The sequence below is a fragment of the Arachis hypogaea genome, chromosome 1 (assembly GCF_003086295.3).
Source record: "Arachis hypogaea cultivar Tifrunner chromosome 1, arahy.Tifrunner.gnm2.J5K5, whole genome shotgun sequence".
In the NCBI taxonomy this organism is placed as follows: domain Eukaryota; kingdom Viridiplantae; phylum Streptophyta; class Magnoliopsida; order Fabales; family Fabaceae; genus Arachis; species Arachis hypogaea.
In genome coordinates, this window is record NC_092036.1 from 31,682,053 (window position 1) to 31,708,907 (window position 26,855).

Here is a 26,855-nt window from a genome sequence, read left to right on the forward strand (position 1 = left end):
GGTAAGGCTTAGGGTAACAGAGTGTTACAAAACCCGAGTTATCGATGAGGACAGAAAGATGTGGACATGGTTCCAAGAGATCTTCATCTAGCTATCACCACCATACAAGATCAACAGGAACAATGTGTGCTTTACTTGAATCGAGATGATATTTGGCAAGTCACAAGTATAGGCGAATGTCATTACAGTCACATATCATGTTGTTGGGTTCTAAATTGTTTGGGGACAAGTCTTCGACAAGTGTGCACATGCAATAGTTTCCATTAACTACGAATGTTGAGAGCATGAGTACTTATACCTAATAATATACTACGTTGACATTGTTATATAAAGGCTTCTGTTGTCGCGCAAACCAACGACTAATGGAAGCCTCATCTTATTGCAATCATGAATTTTCTTCCATGTTTTAACATTTTGCCCACCTATATATCAGGGTGTTATGAGTTAGCCTTTGGCTACCAACTAAATATTTTATTTTATTTTATTTTTATATATTTTAATTTATTTTATATGTTACCTTATCCTTTGGTATTTATAAATTTGTAATTGTTTATATTGACATTTAAAAGTAATTTAGTTAGGGTAGGTATATGTCGTCAAAATGGCCTAATGTAGCTTGTTAGTTGAGGTGATTGTATCAACTTGACAGAGTCACTATTGACCAGGCAATACAACTTACTTGTATTACATGTTTTCCAACTTTTAAAAAAATTATTACTTGTCCTTGTTGATAATTATCTTATTTTGCAATTTGTTTGGAGGTCGTATGATGACTCAAGTAATATTGTAGTTTTACACCCAAAGATTTTGGCAGGTTAACACTCATGGTTGTGGTAATCTATGACTTCTTTGATTCACTTTGCTCAAATCGACTGGCACCATCCATATAAAGTTGTTGGTAAGCTTGGTGGTTGGTACCATATGCCTAGTCTTGCCAAATTAAAATGCATTGACCTGTTACACACTCAAGATGGTCGAGGCGAAAACCATTAGTGGCCAACGAAGCATATAGAATAGGCATGAATAGTGAGATTAGAAGTATGTGACCCTCATGGAATTTGATATAAAGGAAGATCCACGACCTTTCCGTAAGTACTTGATGTCGTGGATTCAGAGTTGCAGGAGATGGTTCTTACCAGAAGAGGTGTTGCTTGGAGATACAAGGTAGGTATAATACCTCCTTATGCAACAAACATACCTCTTGTCCCACATCCACATGGAAGATATGGGCTTAAACCTATGATGGATAGGTGGCGCAAAGCTACTCATGCCCACATTGGAATATGTACTAGTCAGCGTAATTCTTAGAGGCACATTAACACATATGATGAGGACAATGATATTGATGATGGTGGTCACTAAGGTGGGGGAGGTGGAGGAGAGATAGGCAGTAGTGTCGATGGAGGTTGTGGTGATAGTGTAGGTAGGATAGGTGGTGGAGGTGGCAATGTAATGGTGATAATTGGGAGGTGGATCCTTGTCATAGGTTCTACATGAATTTGGAAGATTGAGTTCTCAGTTGTTAGAGGGTAGTGCATATCCTTCGATGCATGATTTTTTAGTCTTAGTTGTTCTCTGATATGCCTTGTTCGTGTATGGATAAGTGAAGATATTTCTCATATGATAAATGCTATCAACATAAAGAGTCCAATCAATTCTCTGAGAAACACATGTTGTTAGAATATGTCATCATGGATAGCGTAACATCTGAAACTGTCCACAATTTCAATGGTGCTCTATCAAAGATACCCAATATGTGATAGAACCCAAATTATTGCGTAAAAACTACATATATTTACTTAGATTTTAATCAAGTTTTTTTCACTTTTCATGAAATTTTAATTAGTTTTAAATTCTCTTCTCCAATTGCGATGATTCATAAACTATATGGAGTTGCCTTTTGTTTGAATATAATTGGTTTGATATTAAAACTGGTGCCTATGACGAGTTTTGTTCGGATTTTCGTATTGAAATACAAGGCATTATTTGTGGAAAAAGGAATTATAAGGATCTATAGTGATTGAATTAGATCAAACTTAGAGTCGCTGGAGTAAAACTCGAGCTCTGCAATTTTATGATGAGCACTTTTTCCAGTTCGCAATGATTCTAGGTGTAATTCACAACTAAAGATTAGTTTCGAGAATGTTTTAGATACTGTCAATCCTAACCTCTTTACACTAGTTTGATCATAATTTGAGTTACATAGGTCCAAATGATTTGTTTCTAGTAACATTAGAAAACTAAGATCTGAGGTTTCAAAATTATATCCATAGGTGTATAATGAACAGAGAATATAAGCCACGCATGTGATTATTTTCTGCATATGCGAAGTAAGTCACATACGCCAAGTTTAATAAAGCACATGACTTACGTTTTGGGCCTAAAAGGCCACCAATGCATCAAAATTTTGAAGATAGAAGGAGAAAACTCAAAGGAGCTTGGTAGAGAGATATAATATTAATATGCATCCAAAGAAAAATATGCACCAAATTTATAACCATCGCAAGTTCTAAAACTTTGAACTCAAAATTATCTCAATCATATAAATATACACTAATTTTCCTACTTGCCTCCCTATTTTTCTGAATAACTTTTATCAAAATATATGAGAAATATTACTTGGTACTCGATAACAACTCAGGTCTTAACCCCCTTTTTTTCCTTACAAAAATTACTACCTACCGATGATAAGTGAATCACACCAAAAATGTAACTAGAAGGTGGCGATTACCCTTTAAGACAGCATTCACCCACTCAGACAATTGGTTGTCATCTATCCATACCTATGCCAATCATCTCGGTGTTGCATCCAAAGCTCCAAGGGATACTTGTTAGCCCATGTACACATGTCTGAATTCTCATTTCTCATCAATTACATGTAGTATTAGAACTCCATCGCAGTCATTATATATGTTGTGTTGATAAGAGCCTTTCTTTCATCCTTACACTTTAAGTTGTTTGCAAATATTACAACAATGTGACATATACAAAATGTATGATAAACTGTAAAAGGTTACTAACTAATTCCTTTAACATTTAGAGCAGCTTGTATAGCATTATACATGTCAGATATAACAAGAATGTCTCATTAAGGTGTTATCTGCTCAAACAAAAGGATAAGATGAAATTTTTATCTTTTTGTTCTCACCCTCAACTAATGCAAAACCAACTGGAAAAATGTTGGAGTATCTATTTCATGTAATTAGGAGCAGTAAAGACCCTCCTTAGTTTTTATATAAATGAATGTCGTCGATATTAATAAAGGATTTGCAGTACATAAATGCCTCTACACAAGGTGAAAATATTTATAAAACATAATGAAAGTACATGTGGGTCAATCACACCTTTGTTTTTAAACTAGAGATGTCTTTATCATCAAAAAATTTGTAAGAATTGTTATTTAGACTCTCAATATTCATCTTGGCAGCAAATTACATTTCTAATTAATGTGTATCTTTACAATTGCTTCTGTTTTTTTAGCTAAACATTTCTGTAATTGCACATAAGCCCAATGTTCCCTCGATTAAATTTTGTAGCACTTCAATCGAAATAATAGCATCAACCTACACCATTTGAAAGATAGTGAAACATATTACATGATAATCAAGTTACCAATAGTCTATTAAAATATTAGAAGTCAAACATATGTGTTGACCAATGTTTGCAAACCTCCCAATATCCTTTTTTCTTCCAATAAAGTGAGATATATCAATCATTTATAACTTTGATGATAGAGTCTACGTTTTCTATAGTTTTTATACTTATCAAATTATAACAGATTGCACTCCATAGATCATTGAATATTGTAGTTTTTCACTACTAGCTTGGCTTCGTCTTTGCTTCGAAACTATTCTCTATGAACCTACTCTAGTCAAGATCAATGTAAGACCCAAAAAAATATTTAGTCAATTATTTAATTTAAATTAGATTTAAGAGGTCTTAAAACACATAGTTGGGGTTAATTGGCTAAAAATATAAAGTTCTCAATTTGAGGATTCGTAGATAAGATTTTAATTCAAAGAAATTATTTGGATGCAAAAATATAAATATTTTTTGGAAAATGAGTACTAGAATCAGAATTCATTGTACACGCTTGAGACAGTCTAATACCGCCAATAAAAAAAGTAAAAGATAGAATATAATTAAAATAATATTTTGAGTACAAAGCGAAACAGATATTTTTAAAAATTGAGTTTTAAGTAAGACCAATGGGAGAAAACAAAAAAAATATCCCTCACCTGTATTAAAGGCTGCATTGGCCATTCTTTCTTTCTCTCATTTCTGTTTTTTCTTCCTTCCTAGAAGTAAACACGAGCCAAAGAAGAAAAAAAGATAAAGGAGAGAATTCACACCTCCTCATTTTCTTTTAGTTTCTGATGAATTCAGAGCTCTAATCAAAATTTTATTCAAATTAAATTATTTCTCTCACTCCTCTCTACATAACCATACTAATTTCGAGGTAAGAACTCAAGGACAATCCCTTTTCTCCTCATTTTTATGATATTTTTGAGCTAGGCTTCTCCCAAAAATTAATATTAATGAATTTGACTCTTGAAAGAATCATCAATACAAGTTTTAGGATGTTTCTACTGTGAATTTTCATGTTTAAAGCTGAGAAATTATTTTTCTACAATTTAAACCCTAATTTGTAGGAAACCTTGGTTTAGGTTTTGCCAAACTAGTTTGATTTGATGATTAGGAAGATGATTGATCATGGTGACAAGTCAATAAAGTGTAAAAGGATGTCAATTAAAGTGTAAGTTTTGATTTTGGGTGCTTCTATATAACTTTCTGTGGAACCCTAAGTTAGAGGCTATAAGATATTTGGTAATCTTGTTGTTGTGATTGGTTAATGTTCATGTGAGTTGTGAACATTAATGTTAGTTATTGAAATTAAGTTGAATTGAGGATTGAATTCATTGTGATTAATAATTTGGGAATTGCTTATGTGAAGTTTATAGTAGGAATATATTATGGTTTAAGGATTGTGTTTAATGAGTGGCTATTTAATTATACTGGGGTGAATTTGATTTTTGATACTTATAACGTTGCCTATGATTGAGTATGTTGGATTCGAGGTTTGGGAAACTTGTATATGCATTGGGAGTTAAAAAATTTTGACATCTGAAAAATTTTGTAAGGATTTAAGATTTGACTAGATGAATTGTCTTTAGAGTTTGGATATAGCTAATCATTTTTGAAGAATTGTGTTGATAAGAAAAAGGCTTGAGTGGGCATATAAGGCCTAGCTAAGTGTGAGTTATGATATAGAGAATAAGGGGTTGATTTGTTTAAGGAAATTCGCAAAATTTAAGTAATTTAGACAGAATTTGATGGGGTTTGATTTGTCATAAAATACAAGAAGTCTAGTTTATTGTCTTGGAAAGACAAAAGATAAACAATTTTTTATAGACAAAGTTATGATTTTTTGGATGTTTGGAAGTTGAAATGGCAATTCTATAGGCATATCAGCAGAGGTCATTTGGCCACGCACGTAACATACTTGTGTACGCATCAGTTGCTGATTTTTCTTAAACTTGGTTGGTTTAAGATAATTTTGCAATGTATGTTTAGGTAGGCTGCATACATACCAATTTGATTTTTTTTGAAACTCTATTTTTGACATAATGGGACTCTTTAGTGGCCCATACTAGTCTATAACCTTAACCGTAAGTCTATAAAAGTCATGTGTAGGTCTAGGAAAATGTGTATATAGTGGCCCTAAAGCCTCAAGCCATATAAAACGATCCAAGCCAACTCTCGATAAATGTTAAACAAATGAAATGGAGTAGTAGAGAAGCTAAGAAGTGATGATGCATATAGGTTGATAAGCACTAACAAACAGCATATGATTCTTAGTTTATCATGAGTATTTGTTTGGAGCCATGAGGTTATATTGAGCAAGATTATTGAAGGATATCTAGTGAGCTAAAATTTGATGGTCTAATATTGGCAAGTGCACCAAATCGCTTCAAGTAATACCATTGTAAATGGATATCGTTCCCATGAGGATTAAATGATTAAGCAAGAAACTTCTAATCAAATCTCTAATTAGATCAACGAACCTTTATGAAGGAAGGATTGTGGATCTTGAAACAATAACAGTAAAGTAGGGTGTGAATGAATGCTTATGAATGATAAAAGAAACAAATAGTGGATGAGATGTTAAGGTTTTAAAGATGTTTAATTTCTAGAAAAGATAACGTTCATGTTTGTTTACTTTGATTCATGCAAGATAATTTCATGACGATTCATATATAATCAAACTCTAATTCCTTGGCAATTCGATTTCTCTTTGTCTTATTTAATCGCCAATTTTTTGGTCAATTAATTAAGAAAAAGAGGTTAAGCACACTTCCAATTTAACACCGCATAACATTTCAAAAACTACCCTTAGTCAGTTTGAAAAATTATGAGAAATGAGTTTCAAGCTAATTCCGATATTAACTTTCCCCAAGAGAATAAAGAGATCCAAAACAGAATTAGAATATTTTTCAATACTTCTAACCATTAAGATGAAGAACGAAACTCAATTCTTGAAAAAGTATCAATTCATTAATCAAAATAAAATAAACAATCAAATTACAAATCCATGAAAATCAAACAGAGCTCCTAACCCTACAAAAGAGAATTAGTGACTTATGATAAACAGAAAAACAAACTAAACTAATGAATGCAAGATGTTGGATGGATCGATCAATCCTTTCGGTGAATCATCGTCCTCTTATTTATATCCGAAATCCTAACCTAACTTTTGAACTTAAACTAATTCTAATCTTATATTCTCAAAGAATAAGATAACTAAAACAAAAATTCATATTTTAAATCAAACTAACTCTTTTTCAGAAGGATAAGTTAACTAAAATAATAATTTAAATTGAACTAAACTAACTCTTATCTTTCTAGAAGAAGCTAACAATAACTAATCATAAAAATCTGGAGAGTCTGGGCCAAATTGAAACTACATAGAAGAGAATTTTGGGCCTAGCATTGAACTTAGAGTGCTGGCGTTGGGCGTGGATGGCTGAAGTTAGGCGCCAATCCTTGAAGTTGGACTTTCGAAGCATGGGGGTTGGGCGCCACTTCCTGAAGTTGGGCGCTTGATGCCTTAGCATCTTTGGTGATTTTTACATATCTTTTTAAGTAGTTTTCTTATGTTTAATTTGAAGTTTTCTTGGTTTAAATGAAGTTTTTATAGCTAATCATATATTCAGAGTTGTTTTGGAATTATTGTGCATTCAGGGTTATTCTTTAAAGAAATAAGGTGAAAAGAAGCAAACAAGGAAGGCACAAGTTATGCTCCCAGGAAAATGGGTGCCAAATGCCTAAGATTTGCCAAAACGGGCACCCAGCGCCCAAGGAACCAAAGCCCAGTGCCCAAGGGGCGTCTAGCGCCTTCGACAAAACCAAAAAGGTTTGTGCCTAACTTGGGAATGTAGTTCCAGCATCAGAAGTTCTATTATGATGGGTACCCAGGCTGCCCAGCGCCCATGCTTGGCACCCAACTTTAATGACCGTTCCACCTCCCTGGAGTCCAAAAATGCATTACGTCCAACGCCAAATGCCCAAGTTCAACGCCTAACACATCAAGTTAGGCGCCCATCCTCCAAGTTCAGTGCTAGGCCCAAAATTCTCTTCCTAGAAGTTTTAATTCGGCCAAGACTCTCCATATTTGAATGATTAGTTATTATTAACTTCTTCTAGAAAGATAAGTTTTGGTTTTCGTTTAAATTTGAATTATTATTTTAGTTATCTTATCCTTCGAAAGATAAGATTATGTTTATTTTGCATTTGAATTTTATGATAGAACTTAGGATATAAATAAGGAAGAGATGATTCACGAATAATCATCATCGATCATCTCACATCTCATTCATTAGTTTTAGTTTATTTTTCTATTTATCATGAGTCACTAATCCTCTTTTGTTAGGGTTAGGAGCTCTATTTAATTTTCATGGAATGGTAATTTGATTGTTCATTTTATTTTGATTAATGCATTGATACTTTTCCAAGAATTAAGTTTCATTCTTCATCTTAATGGTTAGAAGTATTAGAAAATATTTTAATTCCATTTTGGATCTCTTTATTCTCTTGGAAAAGTTAATATCAGGATTAGCTTGAAACTCTTTCTTATAATTTTTCAAATTGACTAGGGATAGCTTTTGAAAGGTTGTGCGACGTTAAATCGAAATTGTACTTAACCTCTTTTTCTTAATACTTGACTAAAAAATTTGTGATTAAATAAGATAAAGAAAAATTGAATTGCCAAGAAAATTGAGTTTGATTATATATGATTAGTCGTGAAATTATCTTGCATAAATCAAAGTAAATAAACATAACGTTACCTTTTCTAGAAATTAAACATCTCCAAAACCTTAACATCTCATTCCACTGTTTATTTCTCTAACTATTTCATAAGCATTCACTCACACCAAACACACTATACTATACTGTTATTTTTTCAAGATTCACATCCTTCCTCTTGCAAAGGTTCAGTTGATCTAATTAGAAGATTTGATTAGAAGTTGCTTGCTCACTCCTTTAATCATCATGAGAATTATATCTACTCACCATAGTGTTACTGATGAGCGGATAATTTATACGCTTTTTGGCATTGTTTTTAGGTAGTTTTTAGTAAGTTCAAGCTACTTTTAGGGATGTTTTCATTAGTTTTTATGTTAAATTCACATTTCTGGACTTTACTATGAGTTTGTGTGTTTTTCTGTGATTTCAGGTAATTTCTGACTGAAATTGAAGGACTTGAGTAAAACTCTGAAAAAGGCTGACAAAAGGACTGCTGATGCTGTTGGAATCTGACCTCCCTGCACTCGAAAAGGATTTTCTGGAGCTACAGAATTCCAAATGGCGCGCTCTCAACCGCGTTGGAAAGTAGACATCCAGAGCTTTCCAGCAATATATAATAGTCCATACTTTATTCGGGAATTGACTACGTAACTTGGCGTTGAACGCCAAGTACATGCTGCTGTCTGGAGTTAAACGCCAGAAACACGTCATGATCCGGAGTTGAACGCCCAAAACACGTTATAACTTGGCGTTCAACTCCAAGAGAAGCCTCAGCTCGTGGATAGATCAAGCTCAGCCTAAACATACACCAAGTGGGCCCCGGAAGTGGATTTATGCATCAATTACTTATTCATGTAAACCCTAGTAGCTAGTTTAGTATAAATAAGACTTTTTACTAGTGTATTAGTCATCTTTTGACCATTCGGTCTTTTGATCATTCAGGGGGCTGGCCATTCGGCCATGCCTGAACCTTTCACTTATGTATTTTCAACGGTGGAGTTTCTACACACCATAGATCAAGGGTGTGGAGCTCTGCTGTACCTCAAGTTTCAATACAATTACTATTACTTTCTATTCAATTCTCTTTTATTCTTATTCCAAGATATACGTTGCACTTCAACTTGATGAATGTGATGATCCGTGACACTCATCATCATTCTCACCTATTTTGGCGCCGTTGCCGGGGATTGTTCGAGTATGGACAACTGACGGTTCATCTTGTTGCTCAGATTAGGTAATTTTCTTTTCAAAAATCTCTTTCAAAATTTTTCTTTTCTTTTTCGTTTTTTCTAACCATGTTTTTCGAAAAAATTAAAATAAAAATCCAAAAAAATTAGAAAATCATAAAAATCAAAAATATTTTGTGTTTCTTGTTTGAGTCTTGTGTTAATTTTTAAGTTTGGTGTCAATTGCATGCTTTTAAAATTTTTCTTGCATTTTTTCGAAAATTCCATGCATTCATAGTGTTCTTCATGATCTTCAAGTTGTTCTTGACAAGTCTTCTTGTTTGATCTTGATGATTTCTTGTTTTGTGTTGTTTGTTGTTTTTCATATGCATTTTTTGTTTATTAGAATCCATGCATTTCTTGTCCTGCATGTTTTCTTTGCATCAAAAATTTTCAAAAATATGTTCTTGATGTTCATCATGATCTTCAAAGTGTTCTTGGTGTTCATCTTGACATTCATAGTGTTCTTGCATGCATTAAGTGTTTTGATCCAAAATTTTCATGTTTTGGGTCATGATTGTGTTTTTCTCTCTCATAATTAAAAATTTTAAAAATAAAAAAAAATATTTTCATTATTTTTCACATAATTCTCGAAAATTTGAGTTGACTTAGTCAAAAATTTTCAAAATTAGTTGTTTCTTACAAGTCAAGTCAAATTTTCAATTTTAAAAATCTTATCTTTTTAAAATCTTTTTCAAAAATTATATCTTTTTCATTTTTTTCTATTTTTCGAAAATTTCAAAAATATTTTTCAAAAATATTTTCAAAATCTTTTTCTTATCTTTATATCAAATTTTCAAAAATTAGCTAACAATTAATGTGATTGGTTCAAAAATTTGAAATTTGTTATTTTCTTGTTAAGAAAGGTTCAATCTTTAAGTTCTAGAATCTTATCTTGTAGTTTTTTGTTAGTTAAGTCATTTTAAAAATTAAATCTTTTTCAACAAATCTTTTATCTCTTATCTTATCTTTTTCAAAAATTTTATCTTTTTTTAAAAAAAAATTTGATTTCAAAATATCTTATCTAACTTCTTATCTTCTTATCTTTTTCAAATTTGATTTTGAAATCTTTTAACTAGTTAACTTTTTGTTTGTTTCTTATCTTTTTCAAAACCACCTAACTACTTTTCGAAAATTACTAACCCCTTTTTCAAAATTGTTTTCGAAATTCTCCCTCTCTTTTCTTATTTTATTTATTTATTTAATTACTAACACTTCTCTTCACCCCTCTTCACCTAATATCCGAATCCCCTCTTCTACTTTCTTCTCCCCTTTCTTTTTCTACTAACATAAAGGAATCTCTATACTGTGACATAGAGGATTCCTTTTCTTTTCTTGTTTTCTTCTCTTTCATATGAGCAGGAACAAGGATAAAGGCACTCTTGTTGAAATTGATCCAGAACCTGAAAGGACTCTGAAGAGAAAACTAAGAGAAGCTAAGTTACAATAATCTAAAGGTAACCTTTCAGAAATATTAGAACAAGAGAAGGAGATGGCAGCCGAAAATAATAATAATGCAAGGAGAATGCCTGGTGACTTCACAAAGCCAACGTCCAAGTTTGATGGAAGAAGCATCTCCATTCCTGCCATTGGAGCCAATAATTTTGAGTTGAAACCTCAGCTAGTTGCCTTAATGCAACAAAACTGCAAGTTTTATGGACTTCCATCTGAAGATCCTTACCAGTTTTTAACTGAGTTCTTGCAGATCTGTGAGACTGTAAAGACGAATGGAGTTGATCCTGAAGTCTACAGACTCATGCTTTTCCCTTTTGCTGTAAGAGACAGAGCTAGAATATGGTTGGATTCACAACCCAAGGATAGCCTGGACTCCTGGGATAAGCTGGTCACAACCTTCTTGGATAAATTCTTTCCTCCTCAGAAGCTGAGCAAGCTGAGAGTGGATGTTCAAACCTTCAAACAAAAAGATGGTGAATCCCTCTATGAAGCTTGGGAAAGATACAAGCAGCTGACCAAAAAATGTCCATCTGACATGTTTTCAAAATGGACCATATTAGATATATTCTATTATGGCCTATCTGAATTTTCGAAAATGTCATTGGACCATTCTGCAGGTGGATCTATTCACCTAAAGAAAACGCCTGAAGAGGCTCAAGAACTCATTGACATGGTTGCAAACAACCAATTCATGTACACTTCTGAGAAGAATTCCGTGACCAATGGAATACCTCAGAAGAAAGGAGTTCTTGAAATTGATGCTCTAAATGCCATATTGGCTCAGAACAAAGTGTTGACTCAGCAAGTCAACATGATCTCTCAAAGTCTGAATGGATGGCAAAATGCATCCAACAGTACTAAAGAGGCAACTTCTGAAGAAGCTTATGATCCTGAGAACCCTGCCATGGCAGAGGTTAATTACATGGGTGAACCTTATGGAAACACCTATAACTCATCATGGAGAAATCATCCAAATTTCTCATAGAAGGATCAACAAAAGCCTCAACAAGGCTTTAACAATAGTGGACACAATAGGCTGAGCAATAGCAAGCCATATCCATCATCTTCTCAGCAACAGACAGAGAATCCTGAACAAAACACTTCTAATTTAGCCAATCTAGTCTCTGATCTGTCAAAGGCCACTTTCAGTTTCATGAATGAAACAAGATCCTCCATCAGAAATCTGGAGGCACAAGTGGGCCAGCTGAGTAAGAAAGTCATTGAAACTCCTCCCAGTATTCTCCCAAGCAATACAGAAGAGAATCCAAAAGGAGAGTGCAAGGCCATTGATTTAGTCAAAGTGGCCGAATGCACAAGGGAGGAGGAGGACGAAAATCCTAGTGAGGAAGACCTCCTGGGACGTCCCTCAAGCAAGAAGGAGTTTCCTATTAAGGATCTAAAGGAATCTGAGGCTCATACAGAGACCATAGAGATTCCATTAAATCTCCTTCTGCCATTCATGAGCTCTGAAGACTATTCTTCCTCTAAAGAGGATGAAGATGTGACTGGAGAGCAAGTTGCTCAATACTTAGGAGCTATCATGAAGCTGAATGCCAAGTTGTTTGGTAATGAGACTTGGGAAAGTGAACCTCCCTTGCTCATTAATGAACTAGATTCTTGGATTCAGAAAACTCTACCTCAAAAGAAACAAGATCCTGGCAAGTTCTTAATACCTTGTACCATAGGCACCATGACCTTTGAAAAGGCTCTATGTGATCTAGGGTCAGGGATAAATCTTATGCCACTCTCTGTAATGGAGAAGCTGGGGATCATTGAGGTACAACCTGCCTTGTTCTCATTACAATTGGCAGACAAATCAATGAGACAAGCTTATGGAATAGTGGAGGACGTGCTTGTAAAGGTTGAAGGCCTTTACATCCCTGCTGATTTCATAATCTTAAGACACTAGGAAGGAAGAGGATGAATGCATCATCCTTGGAAGACCTTTCCTAGCCACAGCAGGAGCTGTGATAGATGTCAATAGAGGTGAATTAGTCCTTCAATTGAATGGGGACTACCTTGTGTTTAAGGCACAAGGCCATCCCTCTGTGACAAAAGAGAGTAAGCATGAAGAGCTTCTCTCAGTTCAGAGTCAAAAAGAGCCTCCACAGTCAAACTCTAAGTTTGGTGTTAAGACCCCATATCCAAACTCTAAGTTTGGTGTTGGGACTATACAACATTGACCTGATCACCTTGTGGCTCCATGAGAGCCACTGTCAAGCTATTGACATTAAAGAAGCGCTTGTTGGGAGGCAACCCAATTTTATTTATCTAATTTTTATTTTATTGTTATTTTATGTTTTAATAGGTACATGATCATGAGGAGTCACAAAAAATCATAAAAATTAAAAATAGAATCAAAAACAGCAGAAGAAAAAAATTCACACCCTGGAGGACGCACAGGCTGGCGTTCAACGCCAGTAAGATGCATCTGGCCGGCGTTCAACGCCAGAACAGAGCATCATTCTGGCGCTGAACGCCAGAAACAAGCAACATTCTGGCGCTGAACGCCAGGAATGTGCCTAGAGAAGAAAAGCTGGCGCTGAACGCCAGTAACAAGCATGAAACTGGCGTTCAACGCCAGAAACATGCTTTACATGGGCATTGAACGCCCAGAATGTGCACCACACGGCGTTTAAACGCCAGAATGGTGTGCAAAGGCAATTTACATGCCTATTTGGTGCAGGGATGGAATTCCTTGACACCTCAGGATCTGTGGACCCCACAGGATCACCTCAGGATCTGTGGACCCCACATGATCCCCACCTACTATATTCCCACCTTACCTCCTAATCCTATTTTGTGATTACTCTTCCCCATGTCACACTTCCCAACACCCTTCACCAATCACCTCAATTCCTCTTCCCAATCACCCCTTTCACCACTCACATCCATCCACTCTTCCCCATAAACCCCACCTACCTTCAAAAAATTCAAAACCATTTTCCCTCCCATTCCCACCCTAAATGGCCGAATACACACTACCCCCTCTCCCTATATATACCCTTCCATTCTACTTCATTTTCAAACAACACAACCCCCTCTTCTTCACCTTGGCCGAACCTACATCTCTCCCTCTCTACCGTATTCTCTTCTTCTTCTTCTTCTCTTCTTTCTTCTATTGCTCGAGGATGAGCAATCTTTTAAGTTTGGTGTGGTAAAAGCATAAGCCTTTTGTTTTTCCATTACCATCAATGGCACCCAAGGCCGGAGAATCCTCTAGAAAAGGAAAAGGGAAGACAAAAGCTTCCACTTCTGAGTCATGGGAGATGGAAAGATTCATCTCCAAAAGCCATCAAGACCACTTCTATGATGTTGTGGCAAAGAAGAAGGTGATCCCTGAGGTCCCTTTCAAGCTCAAGAAAAATGAGTATCCGGAGATCCGACATGAGATCCGAAGAAGAGGTTGGGAAGTCCTAACCAACCCCATGCAACAAGTCGGAATCTTAATGGTTCAAGAGTTCTATGCCAATGCATGGATCACTAGGAACCATGATCAAAGTATGAACCCGAATCCAAAGAATTATCTCACAATGGTTCGAGGGAAATACTTAGATTTTAGTCCGGAAAATGTGAGGTTGGCGTTTCACTTGTCCATGATGCAAGGAGATGAACGCCCCTACACTAGAAGGGTCAACTTTAATCAAAGGTTGGACCAAGTCCTAATGGACATATGTGTGGAAGGAGCTCAATGGAAAAAAGACTCCAAAGGCAAGCCAGTTCAACTAAGAAGACTGGACCTCAAGCCTGTGGCTAGAGGATGGTTGGAGTTCATTCAACGCTCCATCATTCCCACTAGCAACCGATCTGAAGTTACTGTGGATCGGGCCATCATGATTCATAGCATCATGATTGGTGAGGAAGTAGAAGTTCATGAGGTCATCTCCAATGAAATCTACAAAATAGCCGACAAGCCCTCCACCATGGCAAGGCTAGCTTTTCCTCACCTTATTTGCCATCTATGTTACTCAGCTGGAGTTATCATAGAAGGAGACATCTCCATTGGAGAGGATAAGCCCATCACCAAGAAGAGGATGGAGCAAGCAAGAGAGACCCTTCACGGTTCTCAAGGGATGCATGAGGAAGCTCATCATCAAGAAATCCCTGAGATGCCTCAAGGGATGCACTTTCCTCCCAACAACTATTGGGAACAACTTAACACTTCCTTAGAAGATTTGAGCCATAATGTGGAACAATTAAGGGTGGAACATCATGAGCACTCCATCATTCTCCATGAAATAAGAGAAGATCAAAGAGCAATGAGGGAGGAGCAACAAAGGCAAGGAAGGGACATAGAAGAGCTTAAGGACATTGTTGGTCCTTCAAGAAGAAGACGCCACTAAGGTGGACTCATTCCTTGTTCTTATATTTTTCTGTTTTTCGATTTTTATGTTACATGTTTATCTATGTTTTGTGTCTCTACTTCATGATGATTAGTAGTTAGTAACTATGTCTTAAGGTTATGAATAATTCCATTAATCCTTCACCTCTCTTAAATGAAAAATGTTTTAATTCAAAAGAACAAGAAGTACATGAATTTCGAATTTATCCTTGAATTTAGTTTAATTATATTGATGTGGTGACAATACTTTTTGTTTTCTGAATGAATGCTTGAACAGTGTGATGGTGTTTTTGTGGAAAAATAAATTTCCAACACACAAATTCAACCGGCAAGTGTACCGGGTCGCATCAAGTAATAATAACTCACAAGAGTGAGGTCGATCCCACAGGGATTGATGGATCAAGCAACTTTAGTGGGTGATTAGTTTAGTCAAGCTAACATTGAGTGAATTGTGTGAAGTTGATCAACAGAAAGTAAATTGCAAGGAATTTAAAAGATGCAAAAAATAAAATTGCAGGAAACTTAAAGAACAAGAAAGTAAAAGAGCTGAAACTTAAATTGCACGAAATGTAAATTGCAGGAAATGTAAAGGGGATTGGGTGCAGGAAATTTAAGAGAGCAATAGATTAAGCAACTAGAAATTTAAATTGCAGAAAATGTAAATGTGTAGGAAATTAAATCAAGCTCAATGTGAACAAAGATGTGAAAGTGCAGAATACAGGAAAGGAAATTGCAGAAAAGTAAATGTAGCAGAAGAGGAATGAAACAGAAAGTAAAATGCAGCTCAATTTCAATAGCTAAGGGAAAGTTGAAGATCTCAAGGATGGAGGAGACTAGAAAACAAGTCTAGATCTCAATCCCTTCCTTGATCCAACAGAGAATAATTGCAGAAGAAAAAAAGAGAAGCAATCAGTGAAGACACAAATTCAATCCTCAATTTCTTAGAAATCTGCAGAAAGTAAACAAATAGAATTCTCAAAGTGAGAATGAAACAGAATTCCTCCAATCTCACTCAAGAAAAAAAAACAGAAAAGAAAACTAAGAGAGAGAGATATCTATTACTACTACTCCCTAATAGAGCAAGCCCCCTAGTGAGATGGAATTGATGCCTTTATATAGGCTTTACAAAATAAAAATGAAAATGAAATTAAAACAAATTACAAAAATGAAAATCCTAATTTAATTGATCCATGTGCCTTTGAGTCATGTTGAGTGGGCTTTGCTTGCTTTGGATTTGAGGGAAATGGGTCTTGGATGGCCTTGGTTCAATTGGTGAAGATTTGAGTTCAAAGGGAATTTGAATTGAATTTTGACCCATGGGTGTTCCCAGGAGGCTGCCCTGCCCTTGTGGAGGGCAGGGCAGAAAATTGATGCGTGGTGCGTGTGTGGTGCGGGCGTGGTGCGGGCTTGGTGTGTGAAGATGCTGCCCTGCCCTTGTGGAGGGCAGGGCAATGTTGCCTTGCATGTGTGTCTTGCGCACTCACTTCCTTGGACCGTGTCATGATGCGCTCCTCACTCCCCTTAGGTGCTTGGTTCGAAACTTGGTGAAAGCACTTGAGGAGCAATTTTTCCTTGATTTTCCATGAAGAGCACAACATTACCCTGCTCTCTAAGAGGGCAGGGCAGAAAATTGAGCACTACTTTGTTTTGGAGTGAGGCTCCAGCTTCGAGCCTTGGTGGAAGCACTTTAGTTTATTTTCGCTTATTTTTGGCCCTTAAAGATGCCTCTCGTTCCTGCCTCAATTTTACGCCAAATATGGATTGCTATATATCGTTGGAAAGCTCTGAATGTCAACTTTCCAACACAACTGGAAGCACATCAATTGGACGTCTGTAGCTCAAGTTATAGCCCTTTGAAGGAGGCATGGTCATGCTGTGAGCGCCCAGATTTTACCTTAGCGAAATTCTTGCTTCCAACCTCAATGTGCATCACGATTCTGCCCTGCCCTTGGCAAGGGCATGGCAGTGTGCTTGCTGGTTGTTTTCCTCTTTAATTTGGTCATGGGCCACGCTTTTAAAAGCATGGCCTAAGGCTCCAAAGTGTGCTCCAACTTCAAAGTGTGTCCCAAAGCTCTTTTTTTCTCCTTTTTTGTGCTTCTTTGCTTCTTTTTCTTCTTATTTCCTACAAGATTTATAAAATTAAAATATCAAGAAAATATATCATTTAAGTACAAAAGCATTCAATATTTAAGCACAAATTATCAATTTCTTGTATGAAAAGCATAGAAAAATAGGTATATGATGTCATGTCATCACAACACCAAACTTAAACCTTGCTTGTCCCCAAGCAAGAAAAGAATCATGCAATAAAGATTGACAATCCAAGGTAAGAAGAATAGCAACTCAATGTTCATGGTAAGCTAGTTTTCTAAGTATGCTACAATCACAAAAGAAATATAAATGATTGATGCTTCCATTTAGCTCAATTTATGAAATCTTTTTCTTATAATTCTTCCTTGAAACAAGCTTTTGATTTTTTTTTTTTAGCTTCTCCTTTTGGGTGCTTTGCCCCATGAGTTAATAATAAAGCTACGACTTCTAAATGCTTTGTTTTCAAGTATTACCACTTGATACATAAGCACCACAAGCATTTAATTAGAGGACTTCATTAAGCTCATTTTTCTTTTCTTTTCTTGACTCTCTAATCATTGATGCTCAGAGCCTTGAGCTTTGAGGGAGTGCTTTTGCACTTGAGCCTAGCCTTGACTTCTAAGTGTTTTGTTTTCAAGCATTTGGCTTGATACATAAACACCACAAGCACTTAGCAAATAAATTGCCATTGGTACTCAGAGCCTTCAGCTTTCTCATTCTTTCCCTTTTTTCCTTTTTTTTTGCATTTACTTCCTTCAAGGTTTTCATGATTTCAAAAGATTTCACAAAATGTACAAGATGAAAAACTTCAATTAAATAAAGTCCAATGCAATTAAGCAACAATCAATCATACTAGCTTTCCAATACTTGTATGCACATGCTAAATTCTTCTTTAATTCCTTGTTTGTTTATGATCATGATGCTTTTTTGCTTTTGAATTCACAAAACTCAAGTTGGTAGTCACAATGTCACAACAACATATTTCAAATCAAATTCAAGCTATGCTTAGTCATACCACACATGTATACAGAAAATATAAAGACAATCATGCAATTTAAAGTGCTGGAAATAAATGAGAGGAAAAGGAACTTTACAACCTTGCAATTCATCTTCTCTATTGTTGTCATTTTCCTCCCATTCTTCTCCTTCCCATACCAACTCAGAATGCTTGCTCATCCTCAAGCAACAATTAGAACAATGGCTATGGGGCTAAGATGGATCATGAATGTCTTACACAATGATATGTTAGTAACACATGTGTTTCAAGCAAGCAAAATTAAAGATAACAATCAAGGCATGGAGACAGCGACATTTTGATTGCAAGCATAAGAAGGTGTGCACAATACATTGCATAAAAGATAAGTGGCACACCAAACTTAGTGTGACACTTTCACTTGAAATTAATGCAAGTATCTAGTAAGCATTGGAACCAAATTTTGTTGCATAGCAACACCAAACTTAGAATACAACCATATGTCAATTTATTTGAATTAAAACTAAACAAAAGAAACTGTTATATGTTAAATACAATCACCAAGCCAAGAATATGTCATGAATAAGGATCTCTTGGTGTATATTAACAAAAATAGTTAAGAAGCAAAATAAGTGGAAGTATTAAAAATAAAGAAATAACTAAAGTAAACAGAATAATAAAGTGTCAAACCAAAAGAAAAACAATACTGCAAAGGCCTTATGATTATGCAGACAAGTGGTGTTGCTTAATGAATTGCATAGAGAATTAAGTGGCACACCAAACTTAGAATCTTAGTGTGTCACTTCCATTTTTGATTTGATGCAATCATCCAAAAAGATTGAAAATAAGTTGTTGCAAGACAACACCAAACTTAGAATGTAACCATATGCCCATTTATTGAATTTAAACAAAGTAAAGAACGAAAACAAAGCAGAGAAGAAATTATACCTACGGTTGGGTTACCTCCCAACAAGTGCTCTTTTAGTGTCATTAGCTTGACATGTTGTTCTTCACTTTCTTCCTCTTCTTCCAATTGGTTAAGAGGAATGACTTCAAGGGGGGAGAAGTTTCAGCTTTTGTCCCCTTTCTTGGTTTCCTCTCAGCAAGCTTTCTTTTGAAATTGGCTTGGTTGAGCTTGCTTGCTGACTTAAGGACAGAATCGGTGCTCTTGTTAGTTGCCTTCACTTCTTTGTTGTTAAGACATGGTTGCTGTGTGATTTTTGGAGTTTGATCTTCATCCAGAGCCTTTTGAATTGGTGGTTCAATGTGCCTCTCTGTTTCCCTTGAGTTTGGACGTTCTTGATTGTCCTCCTCACTAGCTTGTTTTTCCACTTCCTCTTTTACACTCAACATTTGCTTTAATAGCTCTTTCATGGAGGAGGTTTGTTGATCTTCCCAAGCTTTCTTCATCTCCTCTTCATACCTTTCAATCATGGATTCAAGTGTTGAGGCGTTTGAGAGTTGTGAGTTGTCATGTGCTCTTGTCATCTCAAGGGCAGTTTCAGGTTCAAATATTTCCACCACCTCTTCCTTCTTCACTAAAGATTCACTTGACTTAGTAGCCTCTTCCTCTTGTTTTTCCTCTTTCCTTGTTGCACTCATCAATTGAGCTAACATTATTTCCATGTTTTTGAATGAATTCTCTTGCTCGTTCCAGGATATCTGTGCCTCCCTCTCATATTTTTCAATCATGGTCTCAAGCTTTGAGAGGCTTTGGTTCATGGAAGTTTGTGTGGGTGGTGAATTTTGATAGAGGCTTTCTGTTGAAGCATGGTCAAGTGATGATATCTTGGATGAATATCATATGGAGCATTAGAATTTCCTTCCCAGCCACCATTAGAATCATGACTAGCATCATTTTGTGGTGGAAGAAAATATACCATATGATTTTCTTGCTCATCTTGTGTCTGTGAAGCAAATCTCCATGGATTGGAGTGCTCAGAATCTGTGATTTCTTGGTGATATTCCCAACCACCATTAGAGATTGGTGATGGTGGGTAATATCCCATAAAATTTGTTTGATCATAAGATGAGTTGAACTCCATTTAAATTTTGGAAAACACAACACCAAGAAAAATTGAAATTACTCATATCAGAGATGTGAATTTCTTAGTGAGGCAAAAACTCAAACACCTTGGTTTCACTTTAAAACAGAGAACAAAAACAAAAAAATGCTTGATCTAGACTTCTCACCCACTTAATCATTGTTGATCTAATCAATCCCCGGCAACGGCGCCAAAAACTTGATGGTGTTTTTGTGGAAAAATAAATTTCCAACACACAAATCCAACCGGCAAGTGTACCGGGTCGCATCAAGTAATAATAACTCACAAGAGTGAGGTCGATCCCACAGGGATTGATGGATCAAGCAACTTTAGTGGGTGATTAGTTTAGTCAAGCTAACATTGAGTGAATTGTGTGAAGTTGATCAACAGAAAGTAAATTGCAAGGAATTTAAAAGATGCAGAAAATAAAATTGCAGGAAACTTAAAGAACAAGAAAGTAAAAGAGCTGAAACTTAAATTGCACGAAATGTAAATTGCAGGAAATGTAAAGGGGATTGGGTGCAGGAAATTTAAGAGAGCAATAGATTAAGCAACTAGAAATTTAAATTGCAGAAAATGTAAATGTGCAGGAAATTAAATCAAGCTCAATGTGAACAAAGATGTGAAAGTGCAGAATACAGGAAAGGAAATTGCAGAAAAGTAAATGTAGTAGAAGAGGAATGAAACAGAAAGTAAAATGCAGCTCAATTTCAATAGCTAAGGGAAAGTTGAAGATCTCAAGGATGGAGGAGACTAGAAAACAAGTCTAGATCTCAATCCCTTCCTTGATCCAACAGAGAATAATTGCAGAAGAAAAAAAGAGAAGCAATCAGTGAAGACTCAAATTCAATCCTCAATTTCTTAGAAATCTGCAGAAAGTAAACAAATAGAATTCTCAAAGTGAGAATGAAACAGAATTCCTCCAATCTCACTCAAGAAAAAAAAACAGAAAAGAAAACTAAGAGAGAGAGCTATCTATTACTACTACTCCCTAATAGAGCAAGCCCCCTAGTGAGATGGAATTGATGCCTTTATATAGGCTTTACAAAATAAAAAATAAAAATGAAATTAAAACAAATTACAAAAATGAAAATCCTAATTTAATTGATCCATGTGCCTTTGAGTCATGTTGAGTGGGCTTTGCTTGCTTTGGATTTGAGGGAAATGGGTCTTGGATGGCCTTGGTTCAATTGGTGAAGATTTGAGTTCAAAGGGAATTTGAATTGAATTTTGACCCATGGGTGTTCCCAGGAGGCTGCCCTGCCCTTGTGGAGGGCAGGGCAGAAAATTGATGCGTGGTGCGTGCGTGGTGCGGGCGTGGTGCGGGCTTGGTGTGTGAAGATGCTGCCCTGCCCTTGTGGAGGGCAGGGCAATGTTGCCTTGCATGTGTGTCTTGCGCACTCACTTCCTTGGACCGTGTCATGATGCGCTCCTCATTCCCCTTAGGTGCTTGGTTCGAAACTTGGTGAAAGCACTTGAGGAGCAATTTTTCCTTGATTTTCCATGAAGAGCACGACATTGCCCTGCTCTCTAAGAGGGCAAGGCAGAAAATTGAGCGCTACTTTGTTTTGGAGTGAGGCTCCAGCTTCGAGCCTTGGTGGAAGCACTTTAGTTTATTTTCGCTTATTTTTTGCCCTTAAAGATGCCTCTCGTTCCTCCCTCAACTGTACGCCAAATATGGATTGCTATATAACGTTGCAAAGCTCTGAATGTCAACTTTCCAACGCAACTGGAAGCACATCAATTGGACGTCTGTAGCTCAAGTTATAGCCCTTTGAAGGAGGCATGGTCATGCTGTGAGCGCCCAGATTTTACCTTAGCGAAATTCTTGCTTCCAACCTCAATGTGCATCACGATTCTGCCCTGCCCTTGGCAAGGGCAGGGCAATGTGCTTGCTGGTTGTTTTCCTCTTTAATTTGGTCATGGGCCACGCTTTTAAAAGCGTGGCCTAAGGCTCCAAAGTGTGCTCCAACTTCAAAGTGTGTCCCAAAGCTCTTTTTTTCTCCTTTTTTGTGCTTCTTTGCTTCTTTTTCTTCTTATTTCCTACAAGATTTATAAAATTAAAATATCAAGAAAATATATCATTTAAGTACAAAAGCATTCAATATTTAAGCACAAATTATCAATTTCTTGTATGAAAAGCATAGAAAAATAGGTATATGATGTCATGTCATCACAGTGCATATTTTTGATCTTGTTGTTTATGAATGTTAAAATTGTTGGCTCTTGAAAGAATGATGAACAAATAGAAATGTTATTGATAATCTGAAAAATCATAAAATTGATTCTTGAAGCAAGAAAAAGCAGTGGAAAATAAAAGCTTGCGAAAAAAAAAGAAGTGGCGAAAAAAATAGAAAGAAAAAGAAAAAGCAAGCAGAAAAAGCCAATAGCCCTTAAAACCAAAAGGCAAGGGTAAAAAGGATCCAAGGCTTTGAGCATCAATGGATAGGAGGGCCCAAGGAAATAAAATCCAGGCCTAAGCGGCTAAATCAAGCTGTCCCTAACCATGTGCTTGTGTCATGAAGGTCCAAGTGAAAAGCTTGAGACTGAGTGGTTAAAGTCATGATCCAAAGTAAAAGAGTGTGCTTAAGAGCTCTGGACACCACTAACTGGGGACTCTAGCAAAGCTGAGTCACAATCTGAAAAGGTTCACCCAGTTATGTGTCTGTGGCATTTATGTATCCGGTGGTAATACTGAAAAACAAAGTGCTTAGGGCCACAGCCAAGACTCATAAGTAGCTGTGTTCAAGAATCAACATACTTAACTAGGAAAGTCAATAACACTATCCGAAATTCTAAGTTCCTAGAGAAACCAATCATTCTAAACTTCAAAGGAAAAAGTGAGATGCCAAAACTGTTCAGAAGCAAAAAGCTACAAGTCCCGCTCATCTAAGTAGAATTAATATTCATTGATATTTTGGAATGTATAGTATATTCTCTTCTTTTTATCCTATTTGATTTTCAGTTGCTTGGGGACAAGCAACAATTTAAGTTTGGTGTTGTGATGAGCGGATAATTTATACGCTTTTTGGCATTGTTTTTAGGTTGTTTTTAGTAAGTTCAAGCTACTTTTAGGGATGTTTTCATTAGTTTTTATGTTAAATTCACATTTCTGGACTTTACTATGAGTTTGTGTGTTTTTCTGTGATTTCAGGTAATTTCTGACTGAAATTGAGGGACTTGAGCAAAACTCTGAAAAAGGCTGACAAAAGGACTGCTGATGCTGTTGGAATCTGACCTTCCTGCACTCGAAATGGATTTTCTGGAGCTACAGAATTCCAAATGGCGCGCTCTCAACGGCGTTGGAAATTAGACATCCAGAGCTTTTCAGCAATATATAATAGTCCATACTTTATTTGGGAATTGACGACGTAACTTGGCGTTGAACGCCAAGTACATGCTGCTGTCTGGAGTTAAACGCCAGAAACACGTCATGATCCGGAGTTGAACGCCCAAAACACGTTATAACTTGGCGTTCAACTCCAAGAGAAGCCTCAGCTCGTGGATAGATCAAGCTCAGCCCAAACATACACCAATTGGGCCCCGGAAGTGGATTTATGCATCAATTACTTACTCATGTAAACCCTAGTAGCTAGTTTAGTATAAATAAGACTTTTTACTAGTGTATTAGTCATCTTTTGACCATTCGGTCTTTTGATCATTCAGGGGGCTGGCCATTCGGCCATGCCTGAACCTTTCACTTATGTATTTTCAATGGTGGAGTTTCTACACACCATAGATCAAGGGTGTGGAGCTTTGCTGTACCTCAAGTTTCAATACAATTACTATTACTTTCTATTCAATTCTCTTTTATTCTTATTCCAAGATATACGTTGCACTTCAACTTGATGAATGTGATGATCCGTGACACTCATCATCATTCTCACCTATGAACGTGCGTGATTGACAACCACTTCCGTTCTACTCTAGGCCGGGCGCATATCTCTTAGATTCCCCAACAGAATCTTCGTGGTATAAGTTAGATAGATGGCGGCATTCATGAGGATCCGGAAAGTCTAAACCTTGTCTATGGTATTCCGAGTAGGATTCTGGGATTGAATGACTGTGACGAGCTTCAAACTCCTGAAGGTTGGGCGTTAGTGACAGACGCAAAAGAATCAAGGGATTCTATTCCAACCCTGATTGAGAACCGACAGATGATTAGCCGTGCTGTGACAGAGCATAGGACCATTTTCACTGAGAGGATGGGATGTAGCCATTGACAACAGTGATTCCCTACATACAGCTTGTCATGGAAAGGAGTAAGAAGGATTGGATGAATATAAGAAAAAAGTAGAGATTCGAGAGGAGCACAGCATCTCCATACGCCTATCTGAAATTCCCACTATTGATTTACATAAGTATTTCTATCTTATTTTATTTTCTGTTTAATTATTAATTTTTGAAACCCATAACCATTTAATCTGCCTAACTGAGATTTACAAGGTGACCATAGCTTGCTTCATACCAACAATCTCTGTGGGATCGACCCTTACTCACGTAAGGTATTACTTGGATGACCCAGTACACTTGCTGGTTAAGTTGAACGGAGTTATGATCACACCAGGGATTATTAAGATCCCAATTCATCACACCATGATCTCTTTGGGGTATTTTTGATTTCATACAAATACAAATAGACCAACTTTGAGGATCACAATTTCGTCCACCAGTTACTTGAAGTGATTTATTGCACTTGCCAAGATTAGTGCCATCAAGATTCGGCCTATCAAGTTTTTAGTATCGTTACCGAGGATTAACTGAGATTGACAACACACATTTAGATGAATCACTGAATTATATCTTTTAATTTCTTTTATTCTTCTTCTTTATTCTACACGGCATGTTTTATTTCTTTTTTTGTTTTTGTGCATGCAAAGGAGAGAAGATTACACACTCTTTGATCTTGAAATAGAAAGAATGCTTACACAATTAAGGAAGAAATCAAGGGCAAGAAGAGAAGTGGAAGAGAGAATGGTAGAGAAGAACAACAACGTGAGAAGGACCTTTCGTGATTACATCACACCTGCCACTAATAGTTCTGAAAGCAACATAATGAGACCCACGGTTCAAGCGAATAATTTTGAACTAAAACCCTCACTAATCCAATTAGTGAAGCAAGATCAATTCAGTGGTAGCCCTCAAGAAGATCTGAGTGTCCACATAGCTAGTTTTCTACAGCTATGTGGCACAGTAAAGAGTAATAATGGAGCTAGCCTCGAAGCCATCTGGTTATGGATATTTCCATTCTCTTTGAGAGATAGAGCTAAGCAATTACTCCAAGCTCAACCCCCGGGTAGCATAACATCGTAGGAGGATTTAGTTAACAAATTTCTAACTAAATACTTTCTACCCCAGAAGTTGTCTCGATTGAGGAATGACATAAATTCCTTCTTCTAGAAGGATGATGAATCACTCTATGAAGCATAGAAAAGATATAAGGAGATACTCAAAAAATGCCCATATCATGCTTTTCCTGAGTGGTTGTAAATCCAAACCTTTTATGGTGAAGTCTTTCATGTCTCAAGAACCATCATCGACTCATCCGCAGGAGGCTCATTACATAGAAAGACACCTAAATAAGAATTGGAGTTGATCAAAATAGTGGCAGCTAACAATTTCATGTAATCATACAAAAGAACCATAAAAAATGAGTGATGGTATTGGACACCATAAGTATAATCCTAACACAATACAAAATTATGTTTCAACAACTCTCTTCACTCACAAAATAACTAGAATGGAGGCAAGTTTCAGCCGTAGGAACATAAGCTACATGTGGCTTGTATAAAGGGGCACATCAGAGGGAAGGGTGTGAATTATTCAAAAAAGTCCATTTATCTACTGAGCAAGTAAATTTCATGGGACATTTTTCAAAGCCAAAGAAAGACCCGTTCATAAAACTTACGACCCTAACTGGAGGAATCACCCTCATTTTAGTTGGAGAAATCAAAGAGAAAGAAACTTCAATGTTTTATACCAACAGCAAGCAAACCCTCAGAATTTATCACCTCTTGGGCTTGCCATAGAGAAATTTCCCAGTCTACTGCTGTATTTGTGCAATAAACCCAAAACTTCATGCAAGAAACAAGAGCATACTTGAAAAATCAAGAAGCATCCATCAGAAATCTAAAAGTGCAAGGGGGACAGATGTCAAGTAATTGGCAGAGAAGCTAGCAAATTACTTTCTGATTGACACAATACCAAACCCTAGAAAGGAGTGCAAGAGTATCAATTTGAGAAGCGAAAGAGTAGTTAACAAGAAGATTCTCAAGGAGAATAAATGACAAGCTGAGGAGCCTTTAAAAGAGAAAAATGAGGAGAAATCAAAAAAGGAGAATACTCTTACAGAAATAAAAAAAAAGAGAATGTGAAGGCCTATTCACCAAGGATTCCATATCCTCAAAGGCTATAGAAGT

General features: G+C 36.4%; 2 non-coding genes across 2 annotated transcripts; both read right to left on the reverse strand.

The window, feature by feature from the left end:
- Window positions 1-11,418: 11,418 nt before the first annotated feature.
- Window positions 11,419-11,522, reverse strand: LOC112712799 (small nucleolar RNA R71). The gene has a single exon (XR_003157904.1). It is a non-coding gene; the product is annotated as a small nucleolar RNA R71 (small nucleolar RNA).
- Window positions 11,523-25,803: 14,281 nt separating this feature from the next.
- Window positions 25,804-25,910, reverse strand: LOC112713955 (small nucleolar RNA R71). Its single transcript, XR_003158919.1, has one exon. It is a non-coding gene; the product is annotated as a small nucleolar RNA R71 (small nucleolar RNA).
- Between the last annotated feature and the right edge of the window lie 945 nt (window positions 25,911-26,855).